The 22969-nt window shown below is 42.4% G+C and overlaps 1 protein-coding gene across 4 annotated transcripts in view; it reads right to left on the reverse strand.

Moving 5' to 3' along the window:
- GLI3 (GLI family zinc finger 3) overlaps nt 1-22969 on the reverse strand; it is a 318105-nt gene that overhangs the window by 237446 nt on the left and 57690 nt on the right. The window lies entirely within an intron of this gene.

The raw sequence follows: 22969 nt of genomic DNA on the forward strand, positions 1-22969 counted from the left end.
AAAATAACAGGATGGAAAATGTAACGCTTCACAGAGAGATGAGAGCCCAGGCTGAAGCCAACAGTCATCCACAATTTACATCAGTATCTTGTTAACAGAACTTCATCACTCGCATCCTTACTAAAAGGGTGACTACAAGAAAAGACAAAACAGAAAAACATTCATTTCAAGTCCGTGCTGTTCTGTACTTGGCCTAAGAGAGGTAGGTGGAGAAGACAAAAGAAGGATGTAGACACATGAAAGTTTGTTAAAATGCCAGCTGTACTCCTGACACCAAGTGTGCTGAAACACAGGTACTAGAATATACACAGAAGCACCATTTGTAACCAAACATTCAAAACTGCCAGTGCCCATCAGCGGTAGGAAGGATTCATAAACTGTGGCACATTCACCACAAAACAAGGTGAATGAACTACACGACATGTGAATGAATCCTGTAAATACAATATAGAGCAAGAAAGGAGAAGCCAAGTAATAAATCTGTAAAGTACAAAAACAGCTACAACTAGTCCATGCTGATAAGTCAGATATGCAGGCTCTAAGATGCTGGTGACCATCTGTTTCAAGGGCTTGGTGCCGGTTTCACACATACGTTTGGTTTGTGAAAATCACTGAACTGTATAATTTATGATATGAGCACTTTTCTACATGCATATTTCTTTTAGGAAAATGTGTTTAAGCATCAGTTCTAAAAACTTCCAGACAGTTCCTAAATGTTCTCTTCTTCAGGTTTGTCTCTTGCACGCCCATTCACAAGTGCTCTTACCTTTCTTAAATATGAAACTTGCAGCTGTGTATTTTATGTAACCTAATGCAAATGTATTCAAATGTCTGCCAGATATTAAAAAACATTACTCGAGAACAGTATGGAGGTTCTTTAAAAAACTAAAAATAGAGTTACCATATGATTCTGCAATCCCATTCCTGGGCATATATCCAGAGAAAACCATAATTCAAAGATACAGGCACCCCAGTGTTCACTGTAGCACCATTTACAATAGCCAAGACATGGAAGCAACCTAAATGTCCATCAACAGTGGAATAGGTAAAGAAGATGATATAGATACATAGACAAATGGAATACTACTCAGCCATAAAAATGAAATAATGTCATTTGCAAAGTGGATGGACCTAGAGATTATCATATTAAATTATTCAGAGGAAGACAAATATCATATGATACTACATATGGAATCTAAAAAAATGATACAAACGAACTTATTTACAAAACAGAAATAGACTCACAAACAGAAATCAAACTTACAGCTACAAAAGGGGATAGCAGAGTGGGGGAAATAAATTAGGAGTCAGGGAATTAACTTATACACACTACTATATATAAACTAGGCAAACAAGATCCTACCATACAGCATAGGGAATTATACTCAGTATCTTAGAATGACCTATAATGGAAAAGAATCTGAAAAAATATTTGTGTGTCTGTGTGTGTGTGTATAATTGAACCACCTTGCTGTATACTTGAAACACACTATGGTAAATTAACTAAATTTCAATTTAAAAAATTTTAATGTTACTCTATAACAAAAAGAACTCCCAAAATTTGGGGGAGGTGAGTGTGGAACTGACATGCAGAGCCAATTCACTGAAGAAGAGATTTAAGTGTGCAATTAGAAAATGAAAACTAGTTTTTTATTTCATTATATAATGAAAAAAGTAAAAATTGAAATATAGTAGTGCTTTGTAGTTTTGCCTTGACATCAAATCAGGAAGTGTTCGTAAAGGCTGAGTAAAACATTATTATTGGTGTGTAAAAGTAGTACATGTTGCATACCCACATCTCTACATCAGTGTGGTGCCCTGTGACACATCTTAAATATATATACCACTTTACCAAATCCTGCTCTTGCTGGATGCGTACCCAAAGGAGTAATTTAGGTTCCAGGCAAAGACTTAGTTAGCTACAAAGATGTTCACTGAAACATGATTTATAAGACAAGGGGCTTCCCTGGTGGCTCAGAGAGTAAAGAATCTGTCTATAATGCAGGAGACCTGGGTTCGACCCTTGGGTCAGGAAAATCCCATGGAGAAGGGAATGTTTACCCACTCCAGTATTCTTGCCTGAAGAATTCCATGGACAGTGGAGACTGGTGAGCTACAGTTCATGGGGTCGCAAATAGTCGGACATGGCTAAGCCACTTTCACTTTTCAAAGCTGCATACTTTACAATGTAAAGTTCACTTTACAATGACCACAGTAAGAGATTAAAAATATCCACAAAGCAAAGAGAAAAAGAGCTGGGAGCAGAAAGGGCAGAAGTGTATAAAAGAGTATTAGCAGCAGTGGTTATTGTCAAAAAGTCAATGATGAGAGTTTTTAAATTCTCTATTTCCTAATTCTTTTCTAAAATTAAAAAAAAAAAAAGCTTTATGGCTGAGTAATACTCCACTGTATGTATGTGCCACATCTCCTTTATCCATTCCACAGAAGGTGTGGAGATGAATTGGGAGACTGGGATTGACATATATACACTATTGATATTATGCATAAAATAGATAATTAATGAGCATCTACTGTATAGCTCAGGGGACTCACCTCAAGGCTCTGTGGTGACCTAAATGGGAAGGAAATCCAAAAAATGGAATATATGTATACTATGGCTGATTCACTTTGCTGTACAGCAGAAAGTAACACAACATTGTAAAGCAACTATTTCCAATAAAAAATTTTCTTAATGTTTTAAAAGAATGTTTAATTTAGAAATAAATGTGTCTTTGCAGAGCTGTTTCAAGCTTAAATATTATAGTCCCAGTGTAATTTCTTAGATATAGTTCTTATGTACAGGGCTTATTGGCCCTTTAAGAAAGCCCTTGGTCTTTCTGAAATACAAGTTAACAGTAAAGAAAAGAAATGCCAGAACCCTCCCTGCAATTGCCACCATCAAGTATTTGCTTGGGCATTTCTCTTCTTTCCTAAATCCCCCTTGGGGGTGGGAAGGAGGTATTAGACATTCTGTGAGTTCATGCCCAGTTTAACCCTCACTCCCCAGACAAAATATAACCTGTGAGGATTCATTTGTTTCTCTTCCCTGCAGCAACGACTCCGTTGACTCAGCACACAGCTATTTATTAATCATACTATGTGCAATGGCACAGTTCTATAAAAGCCACAGTGTCTTCCCTTGCCAACTCACACCATTTCCCAGCTCTCCTGACCCTGAGTAGCTCTGGGCATTGTATTAACAGTTCGCTCTGCCCTGCTTTTCACCTTTGCTCCTATTAAGTGTCAGACTGCATTGATTGCAAAATTTTCAAAGATGGTTCAGAAGTCTGGGTGAGATGCGATTTCACGGACTTTTCTATGGTAGAAATAATTGTGCTATGGGTGTCACTAAGGGGCGCATTTTTGTCTTCAGTAAGGGGCAGAACCTCCCTCCTAAGTGAAACTTCAAGACATTGAAAATCTTTTCCTATAAGGAGAACTGAGAAGGAGAGTGAGTCCAAGTATTTAAGGAATAAAATAGGAGAATTTCTAACTCCTCCGTCACCATGTTGAAGCCCTGTGATAAACACATGTGTGTAGAAAAAAAGACTAGAAGAAATACACTAAAATGTTCGTTTTTCCCACACGTGAGTCATGGTAAGGATGAATTTTGTTTTCTTTAGCTATGTTTTCAATATTTTCTGCATTAAGTACTGATTTGTTGTTAGAAAGCTATAATTATGTGCCACAGGACACAAAGGACTTCCCAGGTGGTACGAGTGGTAAAGAACCGGCATGCCAGTGCAGGAGAACTAAGAGACGCAGGTTCGATCCCTGGATTGGGAAGATACACTGGAGGAGGGCATGGCAACCCACTCCAGCCTTCTTGCCTGGAGAATCCCATGGAGGGCCACAGTCCATGGGGTCACAAAGAGTCAGACAAAACAGAGCGATTTAGCCCACTTAGGACACAAAAAGTTTAATGAGATAAAGAGCAGAGAAGTGAGGATCAAGGGCCCTGGAATTCGGGACTTATCACAAACACACAAGTTTTACACAGTTTCCAAAGCTTTCTTCCAAAGGCATTCCTTCTAAGGGTATGCAGAAAACATGTGCCATTTATTATCCATGTTGACAGTGAAGATACAGGGGAGAATAAAGAAAGGACCAAAGACCGGGACATGATCTGGTTTCATCGTTTCTACCAAAAATTCTCTCTTACATTTTAATGATGGTTTTCTGGCAGGGAAGGTAGGTGAGGAGGATGCATTTTCCACCCATAAAAGTTGAACAGACTGTGCCCTCACACTGACTCTAAGAATAAAACCATGTGACCTGCTCCAAATATGGAGGGGAGTGTGTTTCTGCAGGATTCACACACACTGCTTCAGTTCAAAGATCTCACTTCAGTCAGCTCCCCGGCCTGCCTTCCCATAGCCTGTGGGAGAGGAGAGGGAGAAGAATCATGGCAGTCACCATGGCGTGTCCCCAGAGTTGGAGAGTTTGGGAGGCTGGAATTTCTACCAACCAGCAGAATTAGATGGTAAAATGAAAAAGTATTAAACATTTAATAGGATGAAGGGAGGAAATGGTCTCAAAATCATCACACATCCAGGTAAATGTATGAGTTGCACCCATTCTTGATGTCCCTTCCTTGGTCACAGCCTTAAAGGCTCTGTGTCTAAGCAGTGTGTGCAGTGGAGACGAACAGCACTGAGATATCCCAGCTCTCCCAGTCCATCCTCTGACCTGGGCTTCCCACAAGCTGCCCAGGAAGAACGGAAGACCCTCCAGTGGCAGACCTGAGATTTTCTCTGGAGTAAAGCCAACACGAACCATCATTTACTGTTAATGTCTTATATTTTTATTTTGCATGTTGCAGCAGGTAGATGTCCCAAAGAGGCTTATGAAATGTCAGCCTCATCTGGAGAAAATGGAGCCCTTCGTGAGCACCAGGCTAGGCTCAGGAGCTGCCCTGGACAGACATACGGGCAAGAACGGTTTTAAAGAAATCAATTGAAAAGTCTGAGATATCCTGAGAGCTTTTCTCTCTCTTTCCTTCCATCACATCCTAAACAAATTGAAGTTACTTCCTCCTTTTTTTTAATATTTTTTATTTATTTTTAAATATTTATTTATTTTGACTGTGCCGGGTCTTAGTTGCAGCTTGTGGGATGGAACCTGAGTCCCCCACACTGGGAGCACAGTTCCACCCACTGGACCACCAGGGAAGTCCCAAAGTTACTTACTTCTAAGGCTCAGGTCTGGCTCTCATTTCTGAAAAGGGATGTCTAAAACTGCACTCGTACTTAGTCTCTGCAATCAATCTAGAGTAATGAATGAATGAGCATCCTGCACGGAGCTGGGTAATGAATTTGCAGTCTGTTTGCTTTTGCAGAAAGCTGCCCATTTATTCTGATTTAGAAGCAAATAAACATTCTCATAGTCTCCCACCTTTTTCCCCCCCTGTATTTTCCAGTTCTCCTTCCCTTTCCTCGCTTGCATCCCCAAAAGGGCCTGCCAAAAGACTGGCTTCTCTTATGATCAAAAAGGATTTTCTGAGTCACCGATTCCCCAAAAGCAGGAAAACCTTCAGGAATTCTTTAGGAACATCAATAAAAATACAGCCAATGACCCTTAGGAAGGCTCAGTGTTTCCTCCAGTGTGGAAGTGACCCAGGGGAGACAAGGGAGAACAGTGAGGGTTGTGAGAGCCTAAGGACTAAAGAAGAACATGTTCATTTCATTTTGGTTCTTATAACATTATATTCAGGGTCATTATATCCTGGATATAGGGCTTCTCAGATGGTTCAGTGGAAAAGAATCCACGTGCCAATGCAGGAGCTGCAGAAAACGTCAGTTTGATCCCTGCAGGAAGATCCCCTGGAGGAGGAAATGGCAACCCACTCCAGTATTCTTGCCTGGCAAATCCCATGGACACAGGAGCCTGGTGGGCTACAGTCCATGGGAATTGCAAAGAGTCGGACACAAATGAGTGACTGAGCACACACACATACTGGACATACACTTGACCACTGCCTCATGGCTTCTATTTCTAAGACATACTGAAGGATTATAGAAATCTTGGCCCACTAAGTTAATTCTGCAAAAACATTCTAATTTTGCATTTCTTCTTAGGGACAAAAAAGGCAATGTAAAGTATTGCCTTATTGTATAGAACTGAAAAAATAAAATCAAATGTAGAATAGTTTCTTACATTCTATGGGATAAAAGGCTTGTAAATATGCACAAGGAATTAGTAGGATATAATATAAAATATAAGTCTTCTAATTGTTCAAAAACTTCACATAGTAATTTTATCAAATTTAAAATGAATTAAGGGTGTGCATCACCTGTTACTATCTGGGCAACTAGTTTTCCTTTTCCATCTGACTTAGTCCACCTAAATCACATAACCTCCCCCACTCCCAATAATACACATGGATATTTCTTTGGATGACTCTTCTCCGTGAGAAATGGAGAACTAACCCTCAAATTCTGATTTTCTGGCTCTCATTTACTTGGTACTCCAGTTCAAAATGGGCTTCCCTAGTAGCTCAGTTGGTAAAAAATACACCCGGAATGCAAGAAACCCTGGTTTGATTCCTGAGTTGGAAAGATGCCCTGGAGAAGGGATAGGCTACCCATTCCAGTATTCTTGTGCTTTCCTGGTGACTCAGATGATAAAGAATCCGCCTGCAATGCGGGAGACCTGGAGTCGATCCCTGGGTTGGGAAGATCCCCTGGAGGAGGGCATGGCAGCCCACTCTAGTATTCTTGCTGGAAAATCCCATGGACAGAGGAGCCTGGTGGGCTATAGTCCATGGGGACGCAGAGAGTTGGACAAAACTGAGCGAGACTAAGCACAGCACAGCCCTGGTTCAAAACTGGGTCTAGCGATGTCAGCATTGTGTGTCAAAACTTCTTTCAACTGAATTCACCATCCAGCCAACCCCAGGGACTTGGCCAGCTTCACTCTCAATGCCTATTTACTCACTTCCTCCCCTTGAAACGTTAAAAGCGTCCTGTCGTTAACCAGCTGGTTAGAGCTGAGCAAATCCTCATAAATCAGCCCTTTGCCGGGGCAGACGACCTGGGAGTTCATGGTGGCTCTTTGCTGACACAGAGAACAACTAAAGCACAATTCAGTTCACAAAGGAACCTTCGCATGTTTGCAGGCCTCCCCTTTCATCTGTAGGTTCAGAGTGCGTTTTTGATGAACTCTGCTCATCAGCCACCCCCCAGGGCCGCACAGAGGGTGAGAGCGCAGGCCTGGAGTCTGGCTGCCAGGGTTCAAGGCCCAGGCGTCACTACCCTCGGCGCACGAGTGACCTCCCCAGCGCCGTTTCCTCATCTGCAAAGTATGATGATGGCAGTGGGCTTGCTGTGAATGAAGGAACGCCTGTGAGAAGTGATCTCCGGATGTCAGCTCTCTGCCCAACCTCTCCCCCAAGGCTGACAGACTCTGCAGACACCTCAGAGAGCTGTCCTGCCTGAGGCATGTAAGGAAGCCTGCTGCCTGAGAGTCACACCTTATGCAAACTTTCAAGTCCATGAAGTTCTAAGCAAGACCTTGAGAAACTAGCTGATCAAAACCTATTACGCAGCCATAAAATTGAGGAAAATAATGCCACTTGCAGCAACATGGATGGACCTAGAGATTATTATACTGAGTGAAGTAAGTCAGACAGAGAAAAGATGAATATCATATGGCATGGCTTATATGTGCAATCTAAAAAAAATGATACAGATTAACTCATATACAAAAGAGAAATAGACCCATAGACATAAAAAACAAAACTTTAGTTACCAAGGAGGAAAGCAGGGAGAGAGATAAATTAGGAGGATGGGATTAACATATACACACTACTATATATAAAATAACCAACACGAATGTACTGTACAGCACAGGGAACTATACTCATTATTTTGTAATAAAGTATAATGGAAAAGCATCTAAAAAAGAATATGGATATATATAGATAGATAAATAACTGAATCACTTTGCTGTGATAATGCAACATTGTAAATCAGCTATACTTCAATGAAAATAAAAACACACCTCATATGTGATGTTCCACCCACCTGTGTGTCTGTAACCAAGGGAGCATTTGTGTGTGTGTGTGATACATGTTTTTTACTGCTGCCATGAGCCAGTGATGTTGGCAGAAAGAAGTTCTCTGGACCAGTTACTCAGAAATGCTCACTTGCCATATCTCAGTCCAGCTCTCTGAGCTGAGGAAACAAACTTCACCCTTTTGGGCCTCAGTCTCTTCATAAATGAAGTGACAGCAGCCTCCCTCATACAATATGTGGGCAGGGAGTGAGTTGAGTTCTACCAACTGATACAGAAAAGCATATACTCTGCAAGAGTAAGTGGATTCCAATTCGCACACTAAGATGACTAATAATGTAAACAGCAATATCATAAGCTATTGAATGTCGAGTTGTGCAAACCCTTCAGATCTCTGATTCCCTTAAATCCTCACCACAATCTTATCATTCCCATTTCCCAGTGAGAAAACCAAAGCTGAGAGAGGGAAAAAAAAAGTTCCCCAAAGTCACACAGCAATCAAATGAAGCTTGGGTCTGTGGAATCTCAGCACACACTCTGGACAGTACAAGCCCCAGAACCTTCCTCTTACTGCAGCAGTTTGAATTTGTCAACGATCTCAAGTCTCAGACAGAATGATAGAGAAGAATGGGCATGCAGGCTAGCCAGCCAGGTCATCAAATCAGGCATGGTGACCAACAAGGAGACAGGTGCCCTGAGCAGCCTAACACAAAATCTTATTTCAACTGCATTTAACCTTTACTCAAACTGCATTAGTTATATACCCTCACAGAAGCTGGTGCTAACCCAAAGGTGGCCTCAAAGATTCACCAAGGTACCAGAAGGGAGCTGGGCTCTAAGCAAAGGCACAAAGAATGTCCCTTCCACTGCTATGTATACTCCTTTGAGCCAAGGTCCTAAAAAATCCTGTTTAGGTCCATAGATTACACAAAATCCCTCATGAAAACAGATCTGTCAGCTGGGTTTTCTAACTATTCTCATCCACCCCACCCAGGATCAACATCACTCCTTGGGGGCAAGAATCCTGGGAATATCTTTCCTCCTCCATTCCACAAACACATGTGATTTTCTCCTCTCTCTCTTTCTGAAACTCTCTCTCTAGGTACTTGGCCCAGTTTGGCCAAAAAAAAAACCTCCCCAGTCAGTGGAAAGAAATAGAACAAGATAGGAATTCATGCACACACATGTCTAAAGCAACACAAGTCCATTGGTCATGCAAATAGCAGACAACCAGCCCCACCTGAACTCTGCTGGGACAGAATGCTTCTTCACCTTTCATGTGTCTAAGAACCTACTTCTCCATCCCTCGGCCACTGAGCAAAAATAAAAGGTCCAAAACTCAGTTCAGCAAGGAATTCCTCCAAGGAACTACCTCCTGGGTCTTCAACTAGTTGTGCCTCCTGCTCTCCCCTGGACTCGTATTGAAGGTGGACTACGGATCACTGCATCTTCTAACTGCCTGCAGAGGGCTGGAGAAGCAGACAAGGCCTGGGGGTCCAGGAAGAACAGAGAGGCTCTGCCCTCTGCCCTCAGCACTGTAAAACCTTATTCCCCAATCACAAGGCATCAGCCAAGCTATGTGAAAGGACAGGCTACAGTAAGGAGATGCTCTGGTTTATTCATTCACCCCAGTCCAGCTCACCTGTGTGCTGAGCCCCCACCGGGTGCTTTTTTTTATATATATATTTATTCTATTCTCCACTTTTCATTTCTTGAGCTCAAGTCAGAAGACCAAAGGAAGTTTGGCAAATGAATCCCCAAAAATACTTTGTCACCTGCTGTATTTGGAATATTTTTTATTGCTATACTGAATGTCATATCAACCTGCTCTAGATTGAAAGAAGAAGCACATTGATATGAAAGCTGCTTGAATTGTGAATTCTCTAGGATACTTGCAACCATCCTGGTCCAAATGAAGGCAATGTCCCATGCTTGAAATGCAAATGACTTTTATTTAAACTGAAAACACTACTTAAAACTGCACTTAGAGTAAAAACTCTTTCGTTTATAAAAATCATAAGGAGCATTTCTAGGTTAACAGGACCAGATTTGACTTTGGATTTTATTCTTTAAATAAACAGAAGAGAACGGAGTGAAAAAAATCAGGGTTTGTTTTTTTTTTCTATTTCAGCATGTCTTTTAAAGAATAAGGATGCTCTTCTATAGAACTGCAATACTATTATTATACAAAAAGCCAGTAATAATACAATAATTATGTCTAGTATACATCCATATTCAAAATATGGTGCACACGGCCAGCTGATGACACAGGCTTGATCCTTCCTCCCGGACCTTCCCAAGGTGCGAGAAGTCCAAGAACATATGTAGCAGACGGCAGCACTAGGACGGGAACTCAGTCTGATGCCAAGTCTCTGGTCCATGATTTCCACTTCTACCTGTCTGTGGCTCTAAAATGTAGAAATTTTAACTATTAAATCTGATGGAAGGATGATCACAAATAAGCAGTTTATCAAAGGGATACAGGAACCAAAGACAAACTGCAGAGTGAATATCAAAGGGATACAGGAACCAAAGAAAAACTGTAAAGTGAATCAAATTTTAAAGCATAGATAAACAGCAGAGATAAGAAAAAGCCATTTTAATAGCACAAAACCAATGCTAACAATTCCATTCTCCTCAGTAGAAATTCTCCATGCCTCCTGGCCTTGGCTTGTCCAGAAAGACAATCCAAGAGTATCATAGACTGATGGATGCCTCATGCATTACTTCTTTCCCCCAATTTTCTTTTTTGTGGTCAAATATATTTACAGTTTACTATCCTAACCACTTTGAAGTGCATGGTTCAAGGACTTCCCTGTTGGTCCAGAGGTTAAGACTCTGCACTTCCAATGCAGGGGGCATAGGTTCAATTCCCGGTCAGAGAACTAAGATCCCACATGTGCTGACATGGCCAAAAATAAATTAATTAATTTAATTAACTTTTTAAAAAATTTGAGCCAAAAATTAAATTAAAAAAAAGAGTAAGTGATAAGTGCACAGATCAGTGGCATTAAGTACATTCAAATTGTGGTATAACCATCACCACCATCCATCTCCAGAACTGTTTCCATCTGCTTCATGCAGGGCTTCTGATGAAGCTCTGCTTCAGGCAATGTCACTCACAATTCCATGAACATTCATTAAACCTTGCCATGGGTGAGACTGGGTCAGATATCAGTGTCCCAAGACAGATCCCACATAGCTCTGCCTTCATGGGCCTCAAAGTCTACTAATGGAAAGAGACACATAATCAGATAGTCGCTAAAACAGATTTCAGGTGCTGCCCAATTGTGAAATGAAGTAGAGAGAGCAGATGTCCTGTCTCTGGGCCCAAGGACAAGGAGGATCCAGCTGGGTCCCAGCTGAGAGGATTCTTGCCAATGACAGCATGCAAATGTTACAGAGGAACAGAAGCCACCCATACCACTTCCCTGCATTGAAACAGAAAATTTCAGGAAAAGACAGGACAAAAATGCAGATCACCCAAAGCGCCGAGTTTTAAACATTAGCTCATGGTTTCAGGCACGCAGCTCCCACTGGGGTTCCAGTTTGAGGTAGGCAGTCAGTTGGTGCTATCAGGGAGAGCACACTGCAACCCACCAAGATGCAGGAGCTTACTTCTATAGTCATGTGAACAGAGAGACAGAAGAAGATTGGGGACTGAACTCTGGGGCACCCCAACAGTAAAAGTTTGGAGAAAGCAGGAGAAGCCACTGAAGGAGATGATCAACAGGGGACAGAAAGCAGAAAACAGGTGGAGAGATGAGATCAATGTCAAGGAAAGAAGGAACATCGAGGAATGGGGAGTGAAGAGTCAGGTCAAATGCTGCTGATGGCCCAAGACAAAGACGATGGAAAACTGTCCTCTAGGATTTAGCAATGTGGGGTCACGGATATACTACACAAGCAGTTTCCACAAAGCAAGAGATCAAGGAAAAAGCTGAAGTGGGTCTAAAGGGGGTGGCTGATGACAAGACATAGACAGTGAATATAAACAACTCTTTGAAGATTTGCTGCAAAGACCTGTGTGGCAATTGGTGGAGATGACTAGGGTCAAGGAGTGTTGTTTGTTTCTTTTAAGAGGAAGTTTATATACTGATAGGAGTGATCCAGCAGAAAAACAAAAACTTTGACGCAGAAGAGAGAGGGGATGATGGTGGCCTGGAGAAGGTGGGAGGGACGGGACCCAGGGCACATTTGGAGGAATTGGCTTTTTTTTTTTCCCAAGTGTTTATTTTATACTGGAGTATAGCTGATTAATAATGTTGTGACAGTTTCAGGTACACAGCAGAGTGACTCAGTCATACATGTACCCATTCTCCCCTCAAACTCTCCTCCCACTGAGGCTGGAGAAACTGGCTTCAGACAGCACAGAACAGGTCAGGGCAGCGGACAGTTAGGGCACAGATCCTGGACGGTGAGCAGATGTGATTGCAGGAGGTGGTGGAAGCTCTCTTTGGTCGGCTTCAATTAATAAAAGGAGAAAAGTAACATCATCAGCTGAGCGATGAGGAAGAAGAAAGAATCATTCATTAGAGCAATGAGTAGAAGATATGAGAGTCTTCCAGGAAGAATAGAAAAGTAAAAGAACAAGGAGGACGATGCTCCCAGGAAGTGGCATTTTGTCACTGAGCTCCCCTCAAAAACGTGTGATGTGTGATTACCCTTGCTACTGTGTACTTAATAAAAATTAAGCATAGTGAGTGGACTCAAGTTATTTCATATTTCTCAGGAATGGCCATATTAAGCTGAAAACACTACAAAAAATGTTGAAAAGATAGGCTTATGTACTTAGACACCCACTATTTAATATGGATCTGCTACTACTTAATTCACCTATGGATAACATAACTGATTTTGCCAGGGATTGAGCTGTATCAGTGATGCTTAAAAGGAAGTGAAATCTGTATCCTTTTTGTATCTCAATGGCTTCCTTAACATCCAGTTCCCTTTCAAATTTTGGGATGACTGTTATAAGTAAGCAACAGTTTGAGACAATCTCAGGTCAGAATTATACACTAGAATCTCAGCTCAAATGTATATAGCCATAAAAGATTTTAAAAGCATCGGGAAATCCGTGACTACTCTTAAAGACTTTTGCAAACCTGGCCGGCACAGCTGTTTCCAAACTGGAAAGGTACACCAAACACTTGCCCATTATCAGGACCAGGGATTGGCAAACATTTTCTGTAAAGGAAGGAGTAAATATCTTCAATTTTGCACATCATTTTGTTGCAACCATATAATCCTGTAATAAAAAGCTACAACATGCCCAAACAAATGGGCATGGCTTTGTTCCAAAAAATCTTTATCTACACAAACAGGCAGTGGACTGAACTGAACCTTTGGATTACAGCTTGAAGAGTTCCTTAATCTAGAAAACAGACATCCTGTAAGGATAATGTTAGAGTATCATAACTTCTCATCTTCACTAAAATTATTACTATCTAACAAAAGGAAGCTCCAAATGCAATGTGGGTAAAAATGCACACAATAATTTAAATTCCAAGTCAATGTAAAACTTTCGAACGCTATTTCTACTTTATATAGATCTCTTAGGATAACTATATAAACATATTTCACCTGTAATTTCAAAATGTAATAAAAACTTTCATGAGCCTACACTATATCCCTCTCGAATTATTATGCCCATTTGCCAGACAGATAATAGCCTGGGTTGGAAGGTACTCTTCAAATACTTGCAAAATGGGAAAAGGTCCTATCAGTTCGGTTCAGTTCAGTCCAGTCGCTGAGTCATGTCCGACTCTTTGCGACCCCATGAATTGCAGCATGCCAGACCTCCCTGTCCATCACCAACTCCCGGAGTTCACCCAAATTCATGTCCATTGAGTTGGTGATGCCATCCAGCCATCTCATCCTCTGTCGTCCGCTTCTCCTCCTGCCCCCAATCCCTCCCAGCATCAGAGTCTTTTCCAATGAGTCAACTCTTTGCATGAGGTGACCAAAGTATTGGAGTTTCAGCTTTAGCATCAGTCTTTCCAATGAACACCCAGGACTGATCTCCTTTAGGATGGACTGGTTGGATCTCCTTGCAGTCCAAGAGTCTTCTCCAACACCACAGTTCAAAAGCATCAACTCTTCGGCGCTCAGCCTTCTTCACAGTCCAACTCTCACATCCATACATGACCACAGGAAAAACCATAGCCTTGACTAGACGGACCTTTGTTGGCAAAGTAATGTCTCTGCTTTTGAATATGCTATCTAGGTTGATCATAACTTTCCTTCCAAGGAGTAAGCGTCTTTTAATTTCATGGCTGCAATCACCATCTGCAGTGATTTTGAAGCCCCAAAAAATAAAGTCTGACACTGTTTCCACTGTTTCCCCATCTATTTCCCATGAAGTGATGGGACTGGATGCCATGATCTTCGTTTTCTGAATGTTGAGCTTTAAGCCCACTTTTTCACTCTCCTTTTTCACTTTCTCAAGAGGCTTTTTAGTTCCTCTTCACTTTCTGCCATAAGGGTGGTGTCATCTGCATATCTGAGGTTATTGATATTTCTCCTGGCAATCTTGATTCCAGCTTGTGCTTCTTCCAGCCCAGCGTTTCTCATGGTGTACTCTGCATAGAAGTTAAATAAGCAGGGTGACAATATACAGCCTTGATATACTCCTTTTCCGATTTGGAACCAGTCTGTTGTTCCACGTCCAGTTCTAACTGTTGCTTCCTGACCTGCTTACAGGTTTCTCAAGAGACAGGTCAAGTGGTCTGGTATTCCCATCTCTTGAAGAATTTTCCACAGTTTATTGTGATCCACACAGCCAAAGGTTTTGGCATAGTCAATAAAGCAGAAATAGATGTTTTTCTGGAACTCTTGCTTTTTTGATGATCCAGTGGATGTTGGCAATTTGATCTCTGGTTCCTCTACCTTTTCTAAAACCAGCTTGAACATCTGGAAGTTCACAGTTCACGTATTGCTGAAGCCTGGCTTGGAGAATTTTGAGCATTACTTTACTAGCGTGTGAAATGAGTGCAATTGTGTGGTAGTCCTATGCTATGCTATGCTATGTTAAATCACTTCAGTCGTGTCCGACTCTGTGTGACCCCATAGACAGCAGCCCACCAGGCTCCCCCATCCCTGGGATTCTCCAGGCAAGAACACTGGAGTGGGTTACCATTTCCTTCTCCAATGAACGAAAGTGGAAAGTGAAAGTGAAGTCGCTCAGTCATATCCAACTCTTAGCGACCCCATGGATTGCAGGCTAACAGGCTCCTCCGTCCATGGGATTTTCCAAGCAAAAGTATTGGAGTGGGGTGCCATTGCCTTCTCCGTGGTAGTCCTATATATCCTACTAAACAAAATCAAGCTGGAAAACTCAGCCACAGACCCAACTTTTCAGGAACTGAGGGTTCCGTGTACTGACTGAGCCAAAAAAAAATAAGACTATCATCTTCAGATACTGGGACTTCAGAGTGGTCCTTTTAGATGGGGTAGTCTTTTTTTTTCATGTTTAAGCATATCTATAGGTTTCTCTAAAAATTTTTACTCTCCTGAGCATTGCAATTTACAATGTAACTCCAAGATTCCAAATCAATCCTAAGATTCTAAGGCTTAAAGCAGTGCTGTCCAATACAACTTTCTATAATGATGGAAAATTTCCGTATCTGTTCTGTCCAATATGGTAGCAATGTGGGTACTAAGCACTTCAAATATGACTCATGTGACTGAGGGACGTTTATTTAATTTGATTTCACCTTAATTTATTTAAATTTGCTTTTTAACTTTTATTTCATATTGAAGTACAATTGATTTACAATGGTTTGCTACAGCAAAGCAATTAGGTGATACATATAAATATATTAATAAATCTGTTTTTTTCAGGTTCTTTTCCTTTATAGGTTATTATATTGAGTAGAGTTCCCTGTGCTATACAGTGAGCCCTCATTGTTTATCTAATTTACATAGTGTGAATATGCTAATCTCAAACTTGTTGGTAACCATAAATTTGTTTTCCATGTATGAGTCTGTTTCTGTTTTGTAAATGAGTTCATTTGTATCATATTTTTAGATTCCACATATAAATGATACCGTATGACACTTGTCTTTCTATGTTTAACTTATTTCAGTTCAGTTCAGTTCAGTTCAGTTGCTCGGTCATGTCCGACTCTTTGCGATCCCATGAATCGCAGCACGCCAGGCCTCCCTGTCCATCACCAACTCCCGGAGTTCACCCAGACTCACATCCATCGAGTCAGTGATGCCATCCAGACATCTCATCCTCTGTCGTCCCCTTCTCCTCCTGTCCCCAACCCCTCCCAGATTCAGGGTCTTTTCCAATGAGTCAACTCTTCGCATGAGGTGGCCAAAGTACTGGAGTTTCAGCTTTAGCATCATTCCTTCCAGAGAAATCCCAGGGCTGATCTCCTTCAGAACAGACTGGTTGGATCTCCTTGCAGTCCAAGGGACTCTCAAGAGTCTTCTCCAACACCACAGTTCAAAAGCATCAATTCTTCAGTGCTCAGCCTTCTTCACAGTCCAACTCTCACATCCATACATGACCACAGGAAAAACCATAGCCTTGACTAGACGAACCTTTGTTGGCAAAGTAACGTCTCTGCTTTTGAATATGCTATCTAGGTTGGTCATAACTTTCCTTCCAAGGAGTAAGAGTCTTTTAATTTCATGGCTACAGTCACCATCTGCAGTGATGTTGGAGCCCAAAAAAATAAAGTCTGACACTGTTTCCACTGTTTCCCCATCTATTTCCCATGAAGTGATGGGACTGGATGCCATGATCTTCATTTTCTGAATGTTGAGCTTTAAGCCAACTTTTTCGCTCTCCTTTTTCACTTTCATCAAGAGGCTTTTTAGTTCCTCTTCACTTTCTGCCATAAGGGTGGTGTCATCTGCATAGCTGAGGTTATTGATATTTCTCCCGCAATCTTGATTCCAGCTTGTGCTTCTTCCAGCCCAGCGTTTCTCATGGTGTACTCTGCATAGAAGTTAAATAAACAGGGTGACAATATACAGCCTTGACGTACTCCTTTTCCTATTTGGAACCAGTCTGTTGTTCCATGTCCAATTCTAACTGTTGCTTCCTGACCTGCATACAAATTTCTCAAGAGGCAGATCAGGTGGTCTGGTATTCCCATCTCTTGAAGAATTTTCCACAGTTTATTGTGATCCACACAGTCAAAGGCTTTGGCATAGTCAATAAAGCAGAAATAGATGCTTTTCTGGAACTCTCTTGCTTTTCCCATGATCCAGCGGATGTTGGCAATTTGATCTCTGATTCCTCTGCCTTTTCTAAAACCAGCTTGAACATCTGGAAGTTCACGGTTCACATATTGCTGAAGCCTGGCTTAGAGAATTTTGAGCATTACTTTACTAGCGTGTGAGATGAGTGCAATTGTGAGGTAGTTTGAGCATTCTTTGACATTGCCTTTCTTTGGGATTGGAATGAAAACTGACCTTTTGCAGTCCTGTGGCCACTGCTGAGTTTTCCAAATTTGCTGGCATATTGAGTGCAGCACTTTCACAGCATCATCTTTCAGGATTTGAAAGAGCTCAACTGGAATTCCATCACCTCCACCAGCTTTGTTTGTAGTGATGCTTTCTAAGGCCCACTTGACTTCACATTCCAGGATGTCTGGCTCTAGGTCAGTGATCACACCATCATGATTATCTGAGTTATGAAGATCTTTTTTGTACAGTTCTTCTATGTATTCTTGCCACCTCTTCTTATCTTCTGCTTCTGTTAGGTCCATACCATTTCTGTCCTTTATCGAGCCCACCTTTGTATGAAATGTTCCCTTGGTATCTCTAATTTTCTTGAAGAGATCTCTAGTCTTTCCCATTCTGTTGTTTTCCTCTATTTCTTTGCATTGATTGCTGAAGAAGGCTTTCTCATCTCTTCTTGTTATTCTTTGGAACTCTGCATTCAGATGCTTATATCTTTCCTTTCCTCCTGTGCTTTTCGCTTCTCTTCTTTTCACAGCTATTTGTAAGGCCTCCCCAGACAGCGCCCAAATATAGCTAATGGCTATTATGCTAGACAGCAGTTTTAGACAGAATAATGAAAGTGAGAGTGAAACCAAGTAGTACTTCTCCTTTTTTTCTACCACAATACTCCTTCAAACAGCCCCCTAAACCTTGCTTTAAAAAAATTAATCCCAGTCAAATCATGCTTTTCCCCAAAAAAGCCAAACCATTTTTCTCAACACAGTCCTCAAGAGCACCTTAAAGTTTCACTTCCTATCAGCCAAGGTCATTACCAATTTTCTGACTTTCAATGGAAGATAAGTCCTCACAGCAGAATGGAAAAAGTATTCTCATTCTTGTCAAGAAATAATTAAAAAAAAAAAATCTTGACAGAGTCCCAAGGGTATATATCCTAAATTAAATATTAGCTTCATCATCCTTTGGGGGTTAAAGACTGCTGAGTGAGTGATGCTGATCTCTAACTGCCCTCACCACGTGCTGGCAAACAGCACCATGGCAGGAGCCCCAGGTGGAGGGCTCCTGTGCAGTGGACTGGTCTTTGTGGGAGTGAGGGAACTGGCACGACCTTCTCTCAGCCCAATCCATCCCGGAGCAAGGATTTAGAACAAGCAAGCTTTAGAAAATGAATGGTTTCTGGAGACAGCAGGGAGGAATCCATGTCCCTTACAGATAAATTAGATTTCTTTCTAGGTCACTAGCAGACCTGTGACAACCCAGACTTCTCCCCCCACCCTCCAGGTCCCCCAGATAAAGATCATAGATGTCACACTCTCTTACACCCACATTTACCAAATGCAGCCACATCCATCCAACTCCAGAGCAAAATCACCTAGAACAGGTTCCCAAATGGCCTCCCAATTCAACCCTTGCCCCACATATTAACCAGGTGGTCTTTCCAGAACAAAGGGGTCAGGCACACAGAATTCTAAGCCTGACTTCCTCAGTTTGGGTCCCCAGTTCGGCCACTTACTTTAGGCAAGTCATTTATCCTGTGTGCTCGGTTTCTTCAACTGCAAAATAGGGTAAACAGCTGTACTTACTTGATAAGGCTGCTGTGAGGACTGAATGAGTTACTCACATGAAAGACACAGGACTGGCAGGTGCTAAACACTTTCAGATAAGTGCCTCTTTCAAGAAAATTCCCTGCTACTTACAAACCTTCTAATAATTCCCATCATGCTTAGAATACAAACTCCTTGCCTTGACCCCATTTAATTCCACTCCTCCATGCTCTTACCATCCTGTTTCTGTTCTGGAACTCACCGGGGTTCCTGATGGGGCCTTTGCCATGCCATCCCCTGAGCCTGCAATGCTCTTATCCCACGTCTCCCTGTGGCTGTGCCTTTTCACTCACCATCTCAGCCCTTTCCTGACAATCAGAGCGCCTGGACCACTTGGTACCCTCACGTTCCTTGTGCAGACTATCTCCTGACTAGAAGGCAGGCTTGCTTCTCAAGTTCAGTGGACACAGAACAGTGCCTGGTTTCCAGAAGTGGCAAGTGAACACTGTGGCTGATGACTTGCTTTCATGAATGAATGAGCTAATGAACAAAGGAATATAACCATAATGCATACGTAGTGGACACCAAAATGCCCAACCTGCATCTCCCTTCCTTGAATGACCCAGCTGCTGTCAGCCAACACCCTTCAGCTCAGCCTGTACAGGGGCTGATTGCCTGAGCCGTAAGAGCTGACTTGCTCCAGGCTGCCTTGGTTCCCAGAGCAGCCCTCACCTGATAACTCATCTACGCAGGACTATGAAAGCCTGGCCATCTCGGCCCAACTCAGGACAACTCTTAGGGCCCATTCCAGTTGCAGACTTCCTGTGGGGTCAGCTGAAGCTGGTGTTGGGTAGGCACTGCATTTCAACATCTCTCTGAATCCACTTCTGCTCCTTGTCTCCCAGCCTCTGTATGTACCATCTCAAGCATACGGTGTAGTAAATACCCTGCACGAGAAACTCATCACACAGGCTGCCTCTCAGGACACATAACTTGCAACACAGACTTCCCCATTAGGGTGCATGCAGGTATGCAGGCTGGGGAAGTCTGCATACCTGGCATCTTCTGCCCTCTTTTGCCTGGACTGATGGCTTTTATAACTATGGTGACCAGGGCTTCCCAGGTGGCACATGGTAAAGAATCCCCTGCAATGCAGGAGATGCAAGAGATGCAATTCTGACCCTTGGTTGGGAAGATCCCCAGGAGAAAGAAATGGCACCCCACTCCAGTTTTCTTGCCTGGAAAATTCCATGGAGAGAGGAGCCTAGTGGGCTACAGTCCATGCGGTGGCAAAAAGTCAGATACCACTGAGTAACTGAGCATGCGTGCACACACCTGGGGCTCAGGCCCACCTTTCTGTGACCATGCTGACCCAGGAGATACTTCAGACCACATTCTCCTGGGGCCTTCAGAATCCACACCTATTGAAATGTCCAGAACAGGCAAATTTAGAGCCAGAAAGTAGATCATAGTAAGTCCCCAACATAGGAAACTTCAAGTTGCAAATCAAAGATGTGAACATGGGTTCGCATGAACAATCACGTAAGTTAGTTCACGTGTCTGGTGTACATGGTCATGTGCGTGCATCCTCTACAAGCGGCTGTGCTTTTGTATAGCTCACTGTACAGCACTGTAGAGAGCACAGCCATACAGTATCATTGTTTCAAGCCCAGGTTATCCAGAAGCAAGCAGAAAAGCAGTGGTGATGGAGCTGGTACTGCTGAGATGCGTCAGGCGATCACGATGTAAACAAAAAAGAGAAAATCATCAGGAGTGAGGCGAAAAGATGGTAGACATCACTTGTTTCTATACTGTATTATTTGTGTGAAAAGTATTATAAACTTATTATAGTACAGGACTATGTGGCCAATTGTGTTAGTTGGGTACTTAGGCTAACTTTATCGGATTCAACGAACAAACTGCACTTTTGAACAAACTCTCAGAGTGGACTCACTCGTATCAGGGGACTTTCAGTAGCAGTGTTTAGGGCTGTGGGAGGGACAGGGGAAGGAATGATAGCTAAAGGGTTCAGGATTTATATTTGAGCTGATAAAAATGTTTGCGAGGTGACTGTGGTGATGGGTGCACATTTCTTGGAATATACTAAAAACCATTAAATTGAACACTTCAAACTGATGGACTGTACATGTGTGAATTCCCTCAACAGAACTTTTGAAAAATTTAAACTTGCACGTACAGCATGATAACTATAGTTAATAATTTTATTTTGTACGTTTGAAAGTTGCTTGGATTTTAAAAGTTCTCATCACAAGAAAACAGCAATGGGACCCCACTCCAGTACTCTTGCCTGGACAATCCATGGACGGAGGAGCCTGGTAGGCTGCAGTCCATGGGGTCTCTAAGAGTTGGACATGACTAAGCGACTTTACTTTCACTTTTTACTTTCATGCGTTGAAGAAAGAAATGGCAACCCACTCTAGTGTTCTTGCCTGGAGAATCCCAGGGACGGGGAAGCCTGGTGGGCTGCCATCTATGAGGTTGCACAGAGTCAGACACGACTGAAGCAACTTAGCAGCAGCAGCACAAGAAAACAATGGATAACTATATGTGGTGATGGATGTAACTAGACGTACTGTGGTGATCATTTTGCAGTACATGCATATATTGAACCATTATGTTGTACACCTGAAACTAACACCATGTTATATATCAATTATATTTCAATAAAAAGGTGGGGGTAAAAGAAGAAAAAAACATACAAGTGGCATTCTCTCTATAACTCAGCCATGTGTTGTTTGTTTTCTCAGACATGGGAAGTCATCTCAAAAGCTGCGTCCACCCCCACCCACCCCCGGTGTTTTCTTATTCCCCATCACTCCTCTATGCTGTCCTGCTTCCTTTTCCAGCATCCATTCCGAGAGGATTCAAAAATATGCTCGGAAGCCTTTCAAGTGGCAGTTTGGATCGCACGCTCCAAGCCATGTTTTTCTAATAATGATGGCAAGATGTTCCGAGATGTTTTGGGTGCAGTTCTCAGATGCTACAGAGGAGCTTTAGCTTCTGTCTGCAGCGCTAAGGAAGCACGAATACCCAAGTGCTTTCTGCGTGCCATTTAGAGGCGCCCAGATGTGCTCCAGCTTCCCTTGTGCAACCCGATGCTGTACAGATGTGCTGCTCCAGGGCACATGTGCATGGTCCTCTATACCCATTAGCGGTCCTCTTCAGCCTACAATAACCCTCCTCTTTGAGGACTATTAGTGTCAAGGACGAAGAACTGCAATTATAAAACAAAACACAAAACATCCTGGCAGCAGTATTTAAGACCTGATTTCTTGTGTTGACCATCACAGCCTCGCAGACCCTGGAGTACCAACCTCCCCTTGCTGTCAGGAAACACAGTGCCCAGCGCCTTTCTGGACAACAATAGCCATTTCAGCAATAGCTGGCTGGTGACGAGAGTGTAGATGTGGCCTGATGGGAGCAGGGACTGAGAATTTAGCCTCACTGTCACCATACGTTAAGCAAATGATTACACAAGCCCAAGAACACCATCAGCAATCCCAGATATGAAATTCCACCTTAAAACGGGGTTCGGCACATCAGAACCAAATAGTGTCCTTATAAGCCACTGTTTGATGCTACAGAAGCCAGGGTTCGAAACAGAAAATGATCAGATCTTAGCTTCTCTCATCACCCGCCGAAGACTCCTTTCAATTAAATAACTGATTCTTCTCTCTTCCATCTCTCCAGAGCACTTTTTGTTTTTTGGCCTCACCATATGGTATGTGGGAATCTTAGTTCCCCAATGAGGGATTGAACCTGTGCCCCCTGCATTGGAAACGCAGAGTCCTAACCCTGGAACACCAGGAAAGTCCTTCCCAAAGTCCTTTTAAAACCTCTCAACCATAATATCCATTGCATGCATGGTATTGTAACAGAATTTGTATGTATTCTGTTTCACCCAAAGTTTGAATTTCTTAAAACCTGCCCTCTCTGTCTTGGTCAGCATCCCTCACGACCAGCACAGCACC

The sequence above is a fragment of the Bos indicus x Bos taurus genome, chromosome 4 (genome assembly GCF_003369695.1).
Source record: "Bos indicus x Bos taurus breed Angus x Brahman F1 hybrid chromosome 4, Bos_hybrid_MaternalHap_v2.0, whole genome shotgun sequence".
Classification (NCBI taxonomy): Eukaryota; Metazoa; Chordata; class Mammalia; order Artiodactyla; family Bovidae; genus Bos; species Bos indicus x Bos taurus.